At 45.4% G+C, this 17,939-nt stretch overlaps 1 protein-coding gene and 1 long non-coding RNA gene across 3 annotated transcripts in view; both read right to left on the bottom strand.

Annotated features, from left to right (window-relative positions):
• The window catches only part of LOC119374374 (uncharacterized), a 51,077-nt gene extending 43,625 nt beyond the window's left edge, over window positions 1–7,452 (bottom strand). The window contains exon 1 of one of the 2 annotated variants that reach the window (XM_049411005.1): window positions 7,354–7,452. The gene's annotated coding sequence lies outside the window, so the exon portion shown is untranslated. Of the gene's footprint in view, window positions 1–340; window positions 488–7,353 lie in introns of those variants that run through there. The other variant, XM_037644466.2, reaches the window with a different exon arrangement.
• Window positions 7,453–14,611: 7,159 nt separating this feature from the next.
• The window catches only part of LOC119373249 (uncharacterized), a 189,226-nt gene continuing 185,898 nt past the window's right edge, over window positions 14,612–17,939 (bottom strand). Inside the window, exon 4 of the long non-coding RNA XR_007417891.1 lies at window positions 14,612–14,621. This is a non-coding gene — a long non-coding RNA (uncharacterized LOC119373249). The remainder of the gene's footprint in view (window positions 14,622–17,939) is intronic.

Below are 17,939 nucleotides of genomic sequence, written 5' to 3'. Positions count from 1 at the left end.
TAGACAGCAGCAAAAAACAAAATTCATTGAGCAGATTAAAACAAAACTTCGCTTAGGAAACTTCGCCGCGCTTCACTTACCGTCAAATCACAGATGAAAAAGAGTATTAGGACGTTTTTTTTTTAAATCGTAATCACTGTGCCCAAACGCTATCACTGACGAAGGAAGCACTTCATGACGGAGAACTACATATAAGGCACAAATTTCATTCCTTCACAATTGAATGGGTGACATTAATGCCTGTGGCCACTGTTCGATGGCAACCCTACAGAACGCTGCCACAGCTGCTGAATTACACGATCCACATGCGCGTTTGCAGTTGTACAATGAGGCTGCTTACTTGTGTGTGAAGGGCAGGTTATAGATAGAACAATAGCTCCAGAGAAACCAGTGAACATCAGTTACAAATTCTCACATTTATAGCTTGAGGGTTTGTTACGGAGCGGAAACACAGCCATAAACTCCTGGTTTAGTCACCATTCGCTCTGAAGTTACGCTTACATTTTTTTTTTCAGTTTTATTTAGTCTCCGCTGGGCGCCACGGCCAAATGTTTCCGCACGCATCCTGTTTCTACAGGCCCTAGGACACAGTGCAAGTGTAACTAATCACAGATGTCGGCTATCATAGGATCTGTCAAAAGCATCCGCCTGCAGCGACACAGTTTCCGGTCTCTGAACGCGTGCGTATGAATAGGTTTCCGGTACCACTTAAAGTATACCGCTAAGAACACTACAGCACTGCGTTTTATGTTCAATGGCCCCGGCAGTGGTATTCCTGTGCTTATACTGTCACACGCGAATAATTTGAGAAGTGCGCCCACGAACGTCTAGCTATAATTTATCAAAATGAACACGTTATACGGGATGGCCCAGCTATCCCTAGCCAGTGTTTAAAAATATACCGGCAGACTCGATGACGATGCGACCAAATCTATGTTGCTTACAATTGCATGAAGTAATTCACACTATATTGCGTTTTCGCCTTAATCGTCTGATTAGGCATGTTTAATTAACTACGTTTTCAAGCAACGAAGCTGTGCTGGCGGTGATTCTAGTGATCCCTTACGTTCCGCGTACAAACTATGTGCTTACCCCGTGACGGTGTACATGACAGCGATACGCGGACACAGCTGTTTTCACTTGTATTGCCGCTAGGAATACGCGCGTCATCGCACGCAAAGCCACCACCATCGTTGCTGTTCTGTCGAGGCAGCACACCCGCCAAACGCTGTGGTCGCTCGCACGCTGAACGTTAGCAAGCACTGCAATGACGGCGCGCACAGGCGCACAAGCGGGCATTTCGCTTGGCGTTATTTATTTCGCGGGCATGTGTAGCCAGCAGAAAAGCATTCTTTCGTAATGCAAAGAAAGAGAGATTTGCATGCTAATTTACAACTTTCTCAGTGGAATTCTCGCTCATTTTCTTCGCTTCAGAAGTTAGTTACTTAAGAATGCCTAAGCAGAGGTTTCGGAAGAAAAGAAAAAATAGCTTGACTTACTACATGTAATAGCCAGCAAGATGCATCTGGTCGCGCCGTCATAGAGTGCGTCGGCATATTTTAAAACTCTGGCGAGAGATAGCTGGGGAACCCTATATGAGGCGGGCAGGTGATGAAAACCGGGAAATACGACGACACCGAGGTAAACGGTGTTCCTTTAGAAAGAAATGTATAATTTACAAGCACTGAGAGAAACTTTAATTCGTGGGAAAGTAATAAGGAGCTGCGACATGCTGAAATGAGCACAGGCACACGCAGGCAGTCAAGCGTTATTTGGTTACACAGATTTGGAATGAAGATATGAGGATTGCAGACATAAGCTTAATATTATTCCTCCACATGGTCGTTGACGAGACGTAAACATATTGATGACTAGGTCTGACGGGGAAACAATCGGTCGACCATCGGCCACTCGTGCTTGAAAGAAAGTGTAGGTAAAATCAGTAAGTGAAAGAAAAAGTAAGTAAAAATCAGTAAAGACAATTTTCTAGAATTTTAGCGTTTACAATACTACGTGTGAAATTATTATTGCTACACAACCATATCCTTTAATATATCTAAAAAATACATTGAATGACACATTTTGATTTTAAAGTGAAACGCAAGAATGAGTTTTCAGTGTGTCCCGTGAATGCTTAATATATTAGGTGCGGCATAAAAGAAAGGTCAGGAGGAGACACACACAAGCAAATATATGCCATCACACCATGAGAACATTCAAAACGCCTTTCAAAATTTATGTTTCTTTGATCAATTTGGGACAAAACTGCGTGCTATAAACATGCTGGAAACAAAGATCGTTGAGAGCAACTTCGATTATGTGTCGCATTACCCAGATGTAGCAAGATATGCGCGTTGCTGTATATGTACATTGATGGCACCTATTTATGAGGGTAATTGTGTGTGATCTTTTCCATTGTACCTCGCAGGAAGAGAGCTCAGGGGTACTTATGGCCGCCGCCATACTATGTCGGAATACACAGGTCGCCATGGGCACGTCGTTCTTCAACACGATGAAAGTCTTCGTTGCAGCGTAAAGTAATAACGTCGTCTAACAACACGCTTTCAAAGGGACATATGAGGCTGTTGACAGTACTAAATAAATCTTAGAATAACACAGAGCTGATCTAGTTGGTAAGTATTCATTATAAAAGACTGCGTGGAAACACGGGGCGCTAATTCTGGCCGATCCAACCTTCCTCCCAACTGTCGACATCGCTTAAAGGAGTATTGACACGAATTTTAAAAGAAATTTCGGATTGTTGCTATAAATAAAAATACTGGTGTCGAGAAAGCTAAAAGAGTATTGTGGTGCCTGGGAATGCATCGTATATATTTTAATTACCGCTACCTTAAAAAAGTCACTTTCCGTTTCGATATCGAGGGGGCGGCTTCTCAGTGACGTTTCATATCAGTATGACGTCACGAGGATACAGAAACTCGTGACGTACTAGCGGCAAATCCGTTATCTCCTCGTGGTGAACATAAACAACGATGAGTGAACTGTCGCCCAGTGACCCTGACAATGATTTCTGCGATTTAGACTGCACGCAGGACGCAGAAATCGCTAACTCAGGAGAACTGTCTTGACTCGTCGGGATAATGTCCATTGCAGTGGGGCTGGCTTGCAGATGCTCAGCGACGAAAACTTCAAAGTCAAATTAAAATATTTATGCGTGTGCTCCGACACCGGTGTGTGGACTAGAGCACTGCACGGGCTCGGGCCTACCCGAAAACCCGGGCCCGGCCCGGCCCGTGGGCCGGGCCGGGCCGGGTAAAGTAGTTTTCACGGCGGGCCCGGGCCGGGCCCGGGCCTGAAGCTCCGGGCTTAGGGCCGGGCCCGGGTTTGAGGTGGCGGGCTCGTGTCGGGCCGCGCTTGGACTTTGCACTGTTCTTAAAGGGTCACTAAAGTGAAACACTGAATTGGTTTAGACCGATAAAGTGTACTCTGAGAACCCGAACGTCATTAATTTCACCATCAATGAGTTTATTAATAAAGGAGAAAATCAAGGTCAAAGTTCCATTTTCAAATTTCGCGCTGAAATCTCCGCACGTGACGTCACGGATTTCAAACTGTATTCGTCGTATTTTGGGGATATTGGCTCAACGAAATTTCCAGAAATTTGGTATGTTAAGTGTTATGACCCCCTCAGACGTCAATGTACTTCATTTTTACCCACCATAAACTACGTAGGGCCCAGTAGATGCCGTCAGAATATATGACGTCACGGAGTTTGCTGCGTGAATTTCAAGTTGGCGTCGTTACCTGCATTTTCCTGCGAGTTTTCTCTCTTACCAAGAGTCGTGTCGCGGCGAGCGTGGTGCTTTTGGAATGATACGTAAAAGAGTAATTTACTGATAATAGAAAAATCGTTTTTCTCTTTAATGTGCCTTATTCCGCATACGCTGTGCATACATATATGCCCCACATTTTATCTCGAAAAAACGCTTTTTTTATGTGGGGTAAGCTATTTGGAGGTTTCATGAGGGATAAGTACTGAACTGCTTTGCTTCTTGCATAGGAGCTACTTGATTTATCTGAAACGGGCGAGCTATAAGTAAACAGACCAGGCACTTATATGCAACATCTCGCTGTTCCGTGCTTTATTTCCTTTCGTTACTATTTTATATCCTAACTGTTACTCTGTAATCGCAGTAATAAATGTAATATAATAAAATCAGAGCTCCAAAGCGGGGAAACGTTGTTGAATGTACAGCCCCCCTCTAAAACGATAAGACTGCACGGAGTTTTGATACATAGAATCCCTATAAAGGCACATTGTTTTTCCGTGACGGCTCCCAGTGGTCATGAGGCGCGAGATGGACATGCACAGCCTGCTTTGTGTGCCCACATTGTTAACGTCTGAGCTTTCGTCTTGCTCCGCCCTATCAGGGGTCTCAAACCCACCTCAGCTAACGGGCCGCATTAGCGAAAATTAACTCCCGCAAAGGCTAGGGCAATGACGAAGGTAGGAGGGTGGGAGGGGGGAACAGGTTGTTTTAAAACTACCGTTATTTCACAGCAGACCTTTCCCATATCTCATACAGGGGATCATTTCTGAAGGGGATTTGGCGGCAGGATTCCAACAACATATTGTTGCAAAATAGTGCGGAACGGAGCAACTTGGAGCGCGCCAGACTCTATCGAAGAACAGGAAACCGATGGTCATCGAGGGCACGTGCACATGCACGTGGCCGGCGCAGCAGTTCGCGTTTAGTATTGCCATTAACGGACGTCTCTCTTTCACGTCTGAGGAACCAGTCATTTCGTATCACCCATAGGGACTAAAATCTGGACGCCGATTCTGAAATATAGCTTTTGTTTCACGGTTATGTATCAACACACGGTGACCACAGGGGGTGCCTCACGAAAAATATGCTTTCGATCTGTCATGCCTCTGTATCTCAAGAACATACTTATATAAAAAAAAAATGGGATGAAGACAGTCATGTGCGGGCGGAGAGCCGCTAGCGAGAGGTCCGCGAGCCGCGTGTTTGAGGCCCTATATAGTGCGCTATATAGTGCGAGATCTACATGATACTGCCACAAAAGCGTTGGAATGTGCAGGAATAGAACAGGTCCATTAAACAAGGTGTGGGGTGAAGTATATTCGCTTGACGAAATATCTGGCTTGAAAAAGGATAATGACAGATTCCGTGCCGGGTGATGTCCCCTTACCTCGAACCATATGCATCCAATGAGTAAGCTTCGAGAAGCTTAGTCGCGCATTTATTACCAAAGTCGAGCGAACCACGAAAATATATCGAAATTGCTTCGTCCCACTCCTGCCAGTCCTAACCGCGTAGTCCAATGGCCAGCTTCTACCGATACAACATCGCTGGGAAGGCATAAACCATTATAATATGGGTAAAACGAGCACGGTGGAAACCGTGCATAACATACACTGCTGAAAACTACAAGGAGAAGCCCTCAAAAAGGAGTTTTATAGACGACATTGAAGAGTGGCACGACGTTCGGGAACGAGAGAAGTGAAGGGATGAGCTGGACAGCTATGGTCATTCTGCAGAGGTCCACAAAGACATCCTAGATTTGCTCCAGTGGTGGAAGCTAAGAACAACGACTGCCGACGCCTTCGCAATTGGCAAGGCAGATGTGGTGCGCCCGTCCGGCCAGCGCGAGCAGTGCAAGAAGCTTTAGCGCGGCAGGATATGTGATGCAACAGCGCATGGCGTGCTTCAATCGGGAATCTCTTGATACTTTGATTTTTCGCACAATAACATGTGAAGAAATAAACTGTAAACTATGCCATGAGAAACTTACAGTCTGTATATACTAGCAGTGGTATGGTATATGAAAATAGTGCTATGACAAATAGTTTTTTCTTCCTTTCGGCTGATTTACGGATACACGTGGTGCACGCGGTTCCATACCTTTGCCCAGATTAGTGTATTTACAACAAAGGTCACAAATTTGTTTTTTCCCCCTGTTTCTCTTGCTCTGGCAAGGTGCTACAATGGTGAAGACGGGTACTACATATCGAGAAGGGTGCATGGTTGGCTTTGTGGCTAGAACATGCTATAAATTTCAATAGGTTATAAAGTGCAATAAAAACAATGTGAAGCGAGCGTTTTGTTCTCTGCCAAGCCAATCTAGAGCACATGCTCTGGCGGTGCTCCGTGTTACGCGGCGGCGAAGCCATCACGCTGTCCAAATGGGAGGCTGCTATTATATACCAGCTCCGCGCTAGAAGAGCAACTATATGGGCAGGCCAACGGGCCCGCGACGCAGCAGAGAGACTTGGTCTTTCTGTTCCGATGTCGGAGCGGCCCGCAACGTGCCAGAGCGCGTTCCGATGGACCATAATAAAGTTTATCCATCCATCAATCCATCCTTTGTTGTTATTGCGCTCCCTATCGAAACTAAACTCGTGCTGAAAATCACTTTTCTTCCTACAATGTCTGTTTCAAAACACCCTTCATGATCCCCAGTTTATTTGCAGAAAAAATAGGTACAGTATACCACTGCCAAACAAACATTCATTGTATTCAGTATGTCCGCTCAACTGTTTGCACCGTGAGCCCCTTTTTACAAGAAATTACCGTAACTATGTTAAAGTATAATTGTTAGCAAAACATGCGCCAACAAGGCGTAGATATTTGCCACTTAAAACACCCTGCTGTCGACTCCATGTTCGGGCATCACCACCTAGATTACTGGGTCGGGCCTCAGTCGGGCCTGATCTGTGGTCGGGCCGGGCCGGGCCGGGTAGGCGAAATTTTTTCTCGGGTTCGGGCCGGGCCCGGGTCTCATTTTGAGTCACCGGGCCGGGTTCGGGCGGGTAAATTTGAACGAGGTCCGGGCCCGGGCCGGGCCCGGGCCGAAAATTACGGCCCGTGCAGTGCTCTAGTGTGGACAATGTTGACACTGCATGCCAAGGAAATGGAAAATGTCCCTTTTGCAATGTCTCAAAATTGTGTCAGGTCTCCTTTATTAGCGGCAGATAATACGGTATTCAGCGTTTTTTATTTTGTTTCTTTCCCAATGCATTTCGATACCTAGAATTTTCTGTCCTATCTCTTTTGTCGAAGGTAAGGAAAGCGTGATGTTCAGCCTTAATATAGAAAACACTTCATGCCTAAAGCATGGAGGCGCGCTCAAATTCCTCAGTAGGAACGGTGACTTCGCGATCATTAAGAGCCAAACCTGCAGCTGGAAGACATTGAACAGCGCTACCTCGGTTCCATATGGAACATTAAGTGCACAGCAATCGGGCTTCTCTAATACATAATTAGCTCTCATTCAAAGAGCCGTCAGTCGCTTTGCTCTGGCTGAACTTTACGTGAGGAACATTTAGATGAAGATAATGAAGCCAATCTACACGTTTGTACTCACCTTGCTGTTGAGAGGTTCAGGACGCCGAGAAGTTGACGCGAAGATGTATCGCTGTCCCTATATAAAGGCGCATATGACGCGCCTCCCACTTCAAAACACAGCGCATCTATCTAAACGCAGAACTTCCGGCCATTACGGCTCTGGATTCCGGTCAAGGGCTCACATTACAGGTGGCTTTTGTCGCTTTATATATCCGCACTATGAGCACGCGCTGTTTCAAAGGTCTTTAAGCGTCACCGCAGCACTTCCGCAGAATAAACTTTGCGCAGTAAAAAGAATGGACGTAGATCAAGCCGCTTGACAAACTTAATATAATCGGTGAGCGGGTTCCGTGCGGTGTAGTTATCATCTACCAACACATAATTTGCTGGCTATCAAGGAGAATCAGCCCTATTAAGAAACAAGAAGCGCAGTTTGACGCCGAACATCTCAGCCGGCATGTGATATCCTTGCAAGTGATCGCTTACAGAATTCCACTGATGTGTGGCGCGTGCTACGTGGACCAGACTAGCAGTGTTGCTGCTGGCCTTCGGGCCTATGTCGAGGATATGCTGAACGGCAGGGAAGGTTTTTGCGGCCGAAAGTGTTATAGCATGTGCCTGCGCCACCGCACTCGAGTAAACCGCCGTAATCTTGCTCTCATGGACCAACATACGCTCGTCATTGTAGATGTAGCTATCGTGACACGCGCAGGAAGCTCATGACCCAGCAGATGTGCCTGCTACGGCATGCGTTTCTTAAGTGGTGTCACCACGAATCCGAGTTACCGAGGCGAAGGCGGGGAGGGGGAGGGGGTGTTCCGACCGGGAGCCGTAGAGTGATCTGAGAGGACTGCTTGCGGTACACTAGTGACGAGGAGCGGTTGGAACGATTTTAGCCCCAAAATATCAATCTTTCCTTCGCAATATTCTGTGTTAGTTCTCATTATTCTTTTGTATAACAAAGAAAAAACAAGCCCATACAGTTATCTTCTTTCCTTAATGTATAGAAAAATCTCATTACGGAGGAATGATGAACAGATCGGAGCAAGACGTACGTACTAACCTTTGGTACTAGCCTGCTTGGTGCTAGTATACTACACGAGATGCGGGGTACATCGAAGTTGATGTGCGGCCCAAAACACTATCCTCGACAGTGTTCCGACTGCCGGAGAGGAGCGAGAATCGGTGCTAGTCATGTCGGGGAATGCAGATTAACGCGAAATACAGCTCGGGTGATAAAAAAAAAATCCGTAAACACGGGGTAGGTGCTCGAGCCGACGTTTCGACAAGTGGACTTGTCTTCTTCAAGGCTGGAACTGATTTCCTTAGCTATCGTGTGTGTATGCTTCGTGCCCTCTCCACCACAAGGGAGAACGGGAGCGCAACTGCGAGAGTGGGGGTCGGGGAGGGGGGAAGAGGCCGTCGTGACGAACTGCGTGAGTCATAAGGAAGGCGAAACAAAAGAAAGAAAAGGAACAAAAAGAGGGGGGGAGAAGAGAGGTTGAACGTTTTGCTGAATGATTGTCAGTGGAAGCACGTGGCATTTTAACGATAGTAGGCTCGAAATTCCTAAAAGAAGGTCTTAACTGTAATTTGTTTTCGTTGTATATGTAGCATACCGAATAGATTCAAGAGCCCCATTAGAAACGTTAATACATGCTGGCTGGAGTGTATTGAGCTTGTGAATAAGGTCTGACTCTGTATATTTTCTCTCTCTCGGGGACCGGAAGTCTGACTAAAGTAGGTAAGCTTTGAGATCGTCCTACTTGTTACCTGCTACATTAAAATGCTTTGCCACTGCTTCGGGTAACTTCTTCGCCGTGTCCGCACGATGCCCGTTTATCTAACATTAAGAGGTTGTCCCGTTTTGCCAATGTACCGTTTTCGACAATATGAACATTCGACCATATAGATAACGTTCGAACTAGTGCAGGTAAAACTAGATTTTATATGATGGACGTAATCACTTCCGATGCTGTTAACTATAACGTCATCGTCGAGGTGTTTACAAGTCTTACATCTTGGACGAGAACAAGGCCTTATATGGGCAGTAGAATGAGGGTTCATTTTTGCATGCACTAACATGTCTTTAAAATTTCTATTGCGGCGATACACGACCCTTGGTACTCCGGGAAACGCTTTTCTAAGGCGCTCGTTGCTTGCCAGTATTAAGTAATACTTACGGAGGATATTATTTATGTTTGGTAGCGCATTTGAGTGTTTAGTTATAAATGCTGGCGGCTGGTTGGGGCTGTGCTACGGGGGCCCTTTGAGGTAGTGATGATATTTTATCTAGTTGACATGCTTCGTTGTAAACCTTGTTTAGAGCATTTTGCGGGCAATGTCACATAGGACGCATACAACTCAAGTCCATATTCTATCAAATGTGAAAGAAGCCGTCCACCTTACTCATAGACACGCACAAAATAAAAGGAGAAAAAAAAATCGTTGAGAAAAAAAGTCATCAAAGGACAAATCCCAAGCCACAGACCTGTCTTCAATGATGATGGATCAGCCCTCAGGAGATTGGGCAGAGTAATAACCGAACCAGGCACTGGCGACGATAACTACTGTCGCGCCACATCAGGAAACGTGTTATCTCTGTATAAAAGACACCTCTTTGCTTATGAGCGCAACGAGCGGCACATTTTGTAAATGATCCCGATGACGGAAGAGAGTTCAACTACAATTAATCACTCGTAATCAAACTAGCTGCAATAAAAAAAGAACCTTCCGTGCATTAAGAGACGCAATAAAATGCTGCTGGTTCGTTTCTGCTTGATTCATGGAAAAAAGAACCTCTTTGGCGTTGCCGTGGGGAACGGCGCGCGTGGTTCAAAGGTTCCGTTTTCGCCGAAGTGCGCTTCGCCCGGCACCGTGCTTCGCTCACGCCGTGGCGTCTTAATGGTAGTTTCGGTGTCGTGTACTGCCGCGTGTGTTTTGTGCGCTCGTGAAAGTCGCTCTGACAGAAAGTTCGACAAAATGCCGCATGCATGTGATGTTGCCGGATGCTCGAATGGCGCACATCTAGAAAAGATGTAACCCAATCTGTAGCCTGTCATTGCCACGGCGCGGCCTGTAAAGTATGAGCCATTAGGCAGTGTTCGAGCAGTTGAACACCTCTTTCCACAGCGAGAGCTCATACACGCACTGAAAAAGGCTCTTTTTCTGCGGGTTTCTTGTGGAAAAGCTGACGGCTGGACAGGTCATTTACAGCAGGATATGCGGGATGACCAATGCTTGCGTTCAGTTGCAAAAAATACTTCCTGTAAATGAAGATACCACTCGTTTAATTCCACGTAGAGGCTTTCTACAGGGCTAGTTCTGAAGGCGCCTGTAGAAAGACGAACGCCTAAACGGTAGACAAGGTCCAGCATTTTCAGAATAGTTGGCGCTGCAGATCGGTAAATCATCGCTCCATATTCTAGAAAGTTGCGTTTAAGGCTTTGTAGAGGTCCATCAGACATTCTCTGTCACTGCCCCACGCTGTGCGTGACAGCACTTCTGGAATATTCATTTTCATACATTTATTTTTAAGATGTTTCATGTGCTGTACAAAGGTTAACCTTGCGTCTCCGTTGACAGGTAGACACTCACCCCGCATGACAATTGCAGGATCAAGGTGTAGGCCTCTTTTTCTAGTGAAAATGACGCAACTGATTTTTTGTGGGTTCAGTGTGAACCCGTTCTCATCAGCCCATTTGGAGACTTTGTTGAGGCCAACCTCGACCTGTCGCTCACAGGCTGCGGCAGAACAGGATTTAAACCCTATCTGCACATCGTGAACCTACATACAATAAAGCTTGTTACGTGGGATGTACAGACGAAGAGAATTCATTTTTATAATAAAAAGAGTACAACTGAGCACCCCACCGTGAGGCACTCCCGTTTCCTGCACAAATTGTCTTCATAGAACATTGCCCACTCGAACACGGAGTATGCGGTTCGACAAGTAGCTTTCTATTAGATTTAACATTATACCACGCGCACCTAAGTATGAGAGGTCTCTCATAATTCCAAACCGCCTCGTTGTATCATAAGCCTTTTCCATATCGAGGATCACAGACAAGAAGAACTGTTTATGGACAAATGCTTCACGAAATTGTGCCTTGATACGTATCAAATGGTCAGTAGTGGACCGACCCTCTCGAAACCCACACTGACAGTGGTCAAGTAGTTTGATTCGAGGAAATGTAACAACCGGCAGGGTGATTCCACGAGAGATCGAACATGCCTGTCCGGTCGCATTTTTTGTTTTGCCTGGGTTTTTTATATGTTGTGTGGGCACATTCAAAGTGCACGGAACTGAAAATTTTATTTCCAAGAAACGCTCCCAGCGCGCCAAAAAAATATTTGAAGGTGGCGGCGCGTGCCTCCTGTTTTTGCTCACTGCAATGTTTTCGGATTTCACGGCCGAATTTAGCGCGAACTATAAATGATGTGTCGAAAATTTCTTTTGCTGGTTTTAATACGCATTACTGTGAATTACATCCATGCTTTTTTTATGATGTCCTCAAAAAGAAGAAAATGTGAAAAAATGGCAAACACGGCCGAAATCAAAAAAGGGTCCTAAGTTTGAGGCGCCTTGGCGCCTTTACTATTTCAAACAGAAACTTGAAAACAGGGTCACCTATAGAAAAGAGCCTTTGCAATATTTATGCGGAAGATGATTTTCCTACGGGCAGCGCAAAAAAAAAGAAAAAAATAGTTAAAGAACTGAGTTTTTTCAAAAAAGTACATTTTCAAAAAATAAAATAAAAAAACTCCGGTCTCAATTTTGACGGCAATTTTTATCGAAGAGCGCTTATGTCAATGAACACACGGTTTTGATATCATATGTCCTCATTTGCTTTGTTTACGAGATATAACTGGCCAAATTGACCCTTGCTGTGAGTGCTCACTTCAGTGCGACTGATGGTTGTTAATAGCTTGCATTGTGCGTAAATCGCAGTTTTAATTATTCTGCTGCAGCAAAACCTTGCTCTGGTGGCTTTTCGTCAAGAAAAATGTGTTCTCAGATTTTATTTGGTTCTACCGTGTGCGAAAGTGGGCTGCTGCCGCCCTCTAAAGCGTGATTCCACGAGAGATCGAACATGCCTGTCCGGTCGATATTTTTGTTTTGCCTGGGTTTTTTATATGTTATGTGGGCACATTCAAAGTGCACGGAACCGAAAATTATATTTCCAAGAAATGCTCCCAGCGTGCCAAAAAGTATTTGAAGGTGGCGGCGCAGACCTCTTGTTTTTGTTCACTGCAATGTTTTGGGATTTCACGGCCGAATTTAACGCGAACTATAAACGATGTGTCGAAAATTTTCTTGTTGGTTTTAATACGCATTACTGTGAATTACATCCATGCTTTTTTCCAAGTATTTCAAGGAGCCTTTGCGACATTTATGCGGAAGATCGTTTTCCTACAGGCAGCGCGAAATAAGAAGAAAATAGTTAAAGAAGCGAGTTTTTTTCAAAAAAGTACATTTTCAAAAAATAAAACAACTCAGGCCTCAATTTTGACATCTTTTTGTCGAAAAGTGCTTATGTCAGTGAAAACACCGTGTTAATATGTATGTCCTCATCTGCTTTGTTCACGAGATTTAACGGGCCAAAATTACCCTTGCTGTGTGTGCTCACTTCAGTGCGATCGATAGTTGTCATCAGCTTGCATTGCACTTAAGTCTAGTTTTAAATATTTTCCTGCAGTAAACCCTTGCTCTGGTGTGTTGTGGTCAAGAAAAATGCATTCTCAAACTTTAATAGTGTCTAGCGTGTGTGAGGGTGGGCTGCTGCCGCTCTCTAAATGCCGAACGCGTAGGCAGTTTGCAGCTTACAACCTCAACTTACCCCGCCAGTATTCGTTAATCAGAAGCACGCGAGACACCGCGAACACATGGTTTAGGTCACTTTGTCAAAACTCTCCTTGCACACAGAATAAAGCATCTGTATGCAGCGAAGGCCAACTTAATCTGTAACTAAATGCCACAATCAGCAGGCGCGCTGTTATGCAGTTGTTTTCTCACTGCCTGCTTGCTTCCCTTCCATTACATGCATTGTACGCTCTAACCATCTTCCCCATTCGACGCACACTGTGCCTAAACAACATTTGTAAAAAAGTTAGCTTAATGAATTCCGAGCCGTTTATTTCACTTCCCGCTATCACATGTTTTCGGCGTCGCAGATAATGTCTTCCTGTATCATCTCGACCTTTACCTCAGCGTTTCAGCAGCCAGAAAACGTGCGGTGCGGCATGATTAAGCTATGAGTGTCCGAGGCTGCCCAATTTATGATGTTTTGTTGCCATTTTACTAAAGTGCTTTCCCACGTCGAGGACAGCAGAGGTCATTGGTGGCACCAGACGGACATTACCCTTAATTTTGACAATGAGTGCGGCCTACAAATTAAATATTACAGCCCAAAGCGCTTAGAAATTCTTAGTCATAAAATGTTAAACCGTAAGCAGTTCTGGAAAGGCATTCATGACAGCTGCGCAGGTGTGAGGTAATTTGTGCGGCGCCGTTCAGTATAAACGTTTCGGCTTTCTCTAGGTCTAGCTGTTCACTATACGCGATGCGCGCGGCCCATGGCTACGTCCGATTGTTCTGTGCCGATTATTTACGCGTTCACAAAAAGAAGATTGCTGAAGAAAACGTTTTCGTTGCACAAATCTTTCTTCTGTGCTCTTTTTGTTGTTGCCTACCTCTAGAAGCTACTGTCATAGGCTGAGGATCTTCGCGACACCTGCGAGGTCTGCTTGCATTGCTTTAGGCTCCTCAAGGAAAACCTGTCTACATCTAACCGCGATGAGGTAGACCAGGCATTCCTTCAGGAAGAAGAAGCGGTTGATATCTTGAACAGGCGCGCCCATCTTTCCTCTGATGATTGTAGGCGAGGTTGTAGGCTGCGAACTGTTTACACGTGAGCCATTTAGAGGGCGGCAGCAGCCCACTTTTGCACACGCTAGACACAAATAAAATCTGAGAACACATTTTTCTTGACGAAAAGCCACCAGAGCAAGGTTTTGTTGCAGCAGAATAAATAAAACTGCGATTTGCGCACAATTCAAGCTATTAACAACCATCAGTCGCACTGAAGTGAGCACTCACAGCAAGGGTCATTTTGGCCAGTTATATCTCGTAAACAAAGCAAATGAGGATATATGATATTAAAACCGTGTGTTCAATGACATAAGCGCTTTTCGATAAAAAATTGCCGTCAAAATTGAGACCGGAGTTTTTTTATTTTATTTTTTGAAATGTACTTTTTTGAAAAAAAAACTCGGTTCTTTAACTATCTTTTTCTTTTTTTGCGCTGCCCGTAGGAAAATCATCTTCCGTATAAATGTTGCAAAGGCTCTTTTCTATAGGTGACACTGTTTTCAAGATTCTGTTTGAAATAGTAAAGGCGCCAAGGCGCCTCAAACTTAGGACCCTTTTTTGATTTCGGCCGTGTTTGCCATTTTTTCACATTTTCTTCTTTTTGAGGACGGCATAAAAAAAGCATGGATGTAATTCACAGTAATGCGTATTAAAACCAGCAAAAGAAATTTTCGACACATCATTTATAGTTCGCGCTAAATTCGGCCGTGAAATCCGAAAACATTGCAGTGAGCAAAAACAGGAGGCACGCGCCGCCACCTTCAAATATTTTTTTGGCGCGCTGGGAGCGTTTCTTGGAAATAAAATTTTCAGTTCCGTGCACTTTGAATGCGCCCACACAACATATAAAAAACCCAGGCAAAACAAAAAATGCGACCGGACAGGCATGTTCGATCTCTCGTGGAATCACCCGACCCAGTTTATCATCTTTTCAAAACTTTACAAAGACAACTGGTTAATACTGTAGGCCTGTAACTGGAAATTGAAAATGGATTCTTGCGCTCTTCCACTATTGGAATTCCTCCTTCCACGCAGAAGGGATCTCGCCGGACGATAGTACAGCGTTGTAGAGACAAAGGAAGGTGTTTTGCGTTTCATGTGGTAGATTTTTCAACATTTCCTATACTACACGGTCGGCACCTGGAGCAGACCTGTTGCCGCAAGCTAGTGCTGCCTGCAGTTCTGCTAAGCAGTAAGGTTGGTTGTATTCCTCACTTTTTGCACTTTAACGTTCTAACTTCTGCCTTTCTGCCTGCGTTTTGTACTTTTGAAATGCTTCGGAGTAGAGTGACGAACCGGACGCATGTTCGAAGTGTGCCCAGGAAGTTTGCTTGGTCTTCCAAGGTGTATCTGTCTGTGTTCACCTATGGGAGATAGCATGTGAGTCGACCTTGTGCCCTACTAACACCGTTCCATACTTTAGCCTCATCTGTTTAGGAGTTGCTATGCATCTTCGCCAACTCTCTCTTCTAGCCGCCCTTGGGATTTTACCTGCTTATAATTGATTATTTTCTGCAGCGGGGGCATCACGCAGTAGCCACAACGCTTTGTTCTCCTTCTTCCGAGCTTCACGGCGTTCGTCGTTCCACCAAGAAACACGGCGTTTACCTACCGCACTTCTTACTTCATATGACTTGTCGGCCAAAGAGATGCTTGCCGTAAGAGTTCGGTACTTTTCCCAGTCGTCTGTATTGGCCTTCCACCGCGAAACTTATGGTGGAGATTCGTTTTCTTTTGTTGTTCTGAGGAATACTAGGAAATGATCACTCCCAAAACGGTTTTTTAGAACGCTCCATTCAAGATAAGGTAAAAGGGCAGGAGAAGCGATGCTAAAGTATGTGGATCAATAACTTTGGTTGGAAAGGGTATTAAATGTTGGTTCCTTCTTATCCAATAGAAACGCATCGCCAGGAAGCACAAATTGCTCAATGAACTGGCCAGGCGCGTCGCTGCGAGAGTTGACCCACAAGCTACTGTGTGCATTGAAGTCACCGAGAACAAGGTAAGGCTCTGGCAATTCATCTATAAAAGACTGAAATTCATTTCCAGCCCAGAAGTCAATGAGACTGCCTTCGGGTCCAGGCTGCGCTGGTTGTTGACAGCGCCAGCTGGGGCCGGAGAGAGTGAGGCAGCCTTGGCTGCGCCCACCGTGACGGGTCGTGGCAATCCTGCGCTTTCACTTCGCGTAGCGCAGGCTTTCGCCGACGGTTGTTAGTGTAAGCGGCCCTAGGGTAGTGGGACTTTCTTGCTGGGTGGGTAGAGCAGACCTGACTGCCTCCACCACGTGGGTGGAAGCCTCAGCGGATAGCTCGCTGCGCGCGAGCTGGGCTTGTGGCGAAGGCCACTGCGGCACTGCCCCCGACGCGCCTCATTAGCATAGAATGTGCCATGAAAAGGTGAACACTGCCTTCGTGCTTCCCTGAATGAGATATTTTCTTTGTATTTTAGTCTGATTATGTCCTTTTCCTTTTTCCATGTAGGACAGGGCCTAGAGTATGCCGCGTGCTCCCCTTCACAGTTCGGACAGTGGAGCGGACTGTCACAGATGTGGGAGGAGTGTTCGTGGTTCCCGCATTTGGCACATGTCAGTCGGCCTCTGGAACTCTGCGAACCATGACCGAAACGTTGGCACTTGAAGCACCTACGTCAAGTAGGATTGTATAGTCTGATTCTTGTTTTTGTGTGCCCAGCTTCAAAGGAATCTGGCAGAACAGTTGAAGCAAAAGTGATGATAAAAAATTTTGTCGGAATTTCTTAGTTCTCGCGCTTGATCTTAATTATTTGCACCTGGGTTACGTTCTGGTCCTTCCATCCTTCGAGAAGCTATTCTTCGCTCCACTTTAGAAGGTCATCATCAGAGATCCCTCCTCGAATCGTGTTTATTGACCGATGATGGGTCACTGTGATTGGAACAGCGCCGAATGCCACATGGTTTGAAAGCTTTCCGTACTGTGAACTGTCTCGTCCTTCAAGCAACAAGTCGCCGCTGATCATTTTAGTGGCCTTGTAGCCGTGCCCTATTTATCAGCAAGACACTTGGCAACAATAAATGGGGAGCTGGTTCTCACGGGTTTCTGAGGATGTGTGCAGTGGATTACATGGAAACGAAGGAAAGATTCTTTGGCTTAGCAAATATGCTTTGGTTTTCTCACATTACATTACATAGAAACGTGGGAAAATTTCCTTCTGCTTAGCAAATATGCTGTGGTTTTCTTTGGTGCGCCATGTCTTTGCGAGAGGGCGAATAAGAAGTTTGGGCAACGCATTAAAGGTCATAAATGTATTATAGCTTACGGCGGCCATGGCAGCCGCCCAGTCGGCCTGGTTGGTTGTGAGCGAAAAATCATCATCTTGTTCGTCACTGAAAAATCGAGAGATGTGAAAATAAAAGAGATAGTAAAAAGCTTCGGTCCGAGCGAGAATCCAACCCATACCATCTGTGTGTCAAGCAGGTGTTCTACCACAGAGAAACGCTATTGCTTGAAACTTCTTCAAAAAAAAAACGCTGTATGACTGTTATGGCTGGAAGGAGTCTCCTTAACGCATGTAATATAACGGCAGAAGCGTAGAATCGTGCCTGGCGTCAAAACATGTGAATTGCGCAAGGAGTGGGTGTTTTAAAGGCCCACCCATTACAAAGCGCTCCGACATATTTTATGATCATCAGCTGCAAGAGCATAAACAAAGTGAGCAGGCAGCTGCGCACATTCGCGTGTTGCCGTACGGGCGCGTAG

Source organism: Rhipicephalus sanguineus, chromosome 11 (genome assembly GCF_013339695.2).
Source record: "Rhipicephalus sanguineus isolate Rsan-2018 chromosome 11, BIME_Rsan_1.4, whole genome shotgun sequence".
Classification (NCBI taxonomy): domain Eukaryota; kingdom Metazoa; phylum Arthropoda; class Arachnida; order Ixodida; family Ixodidae; genus Rhipicephalus; species Rhipicephalus sanguineus.
Note: the sequence above shows the minus strand (reverse complement) of the source record. Positions and strands in the feature narration are given on the sequence as shown.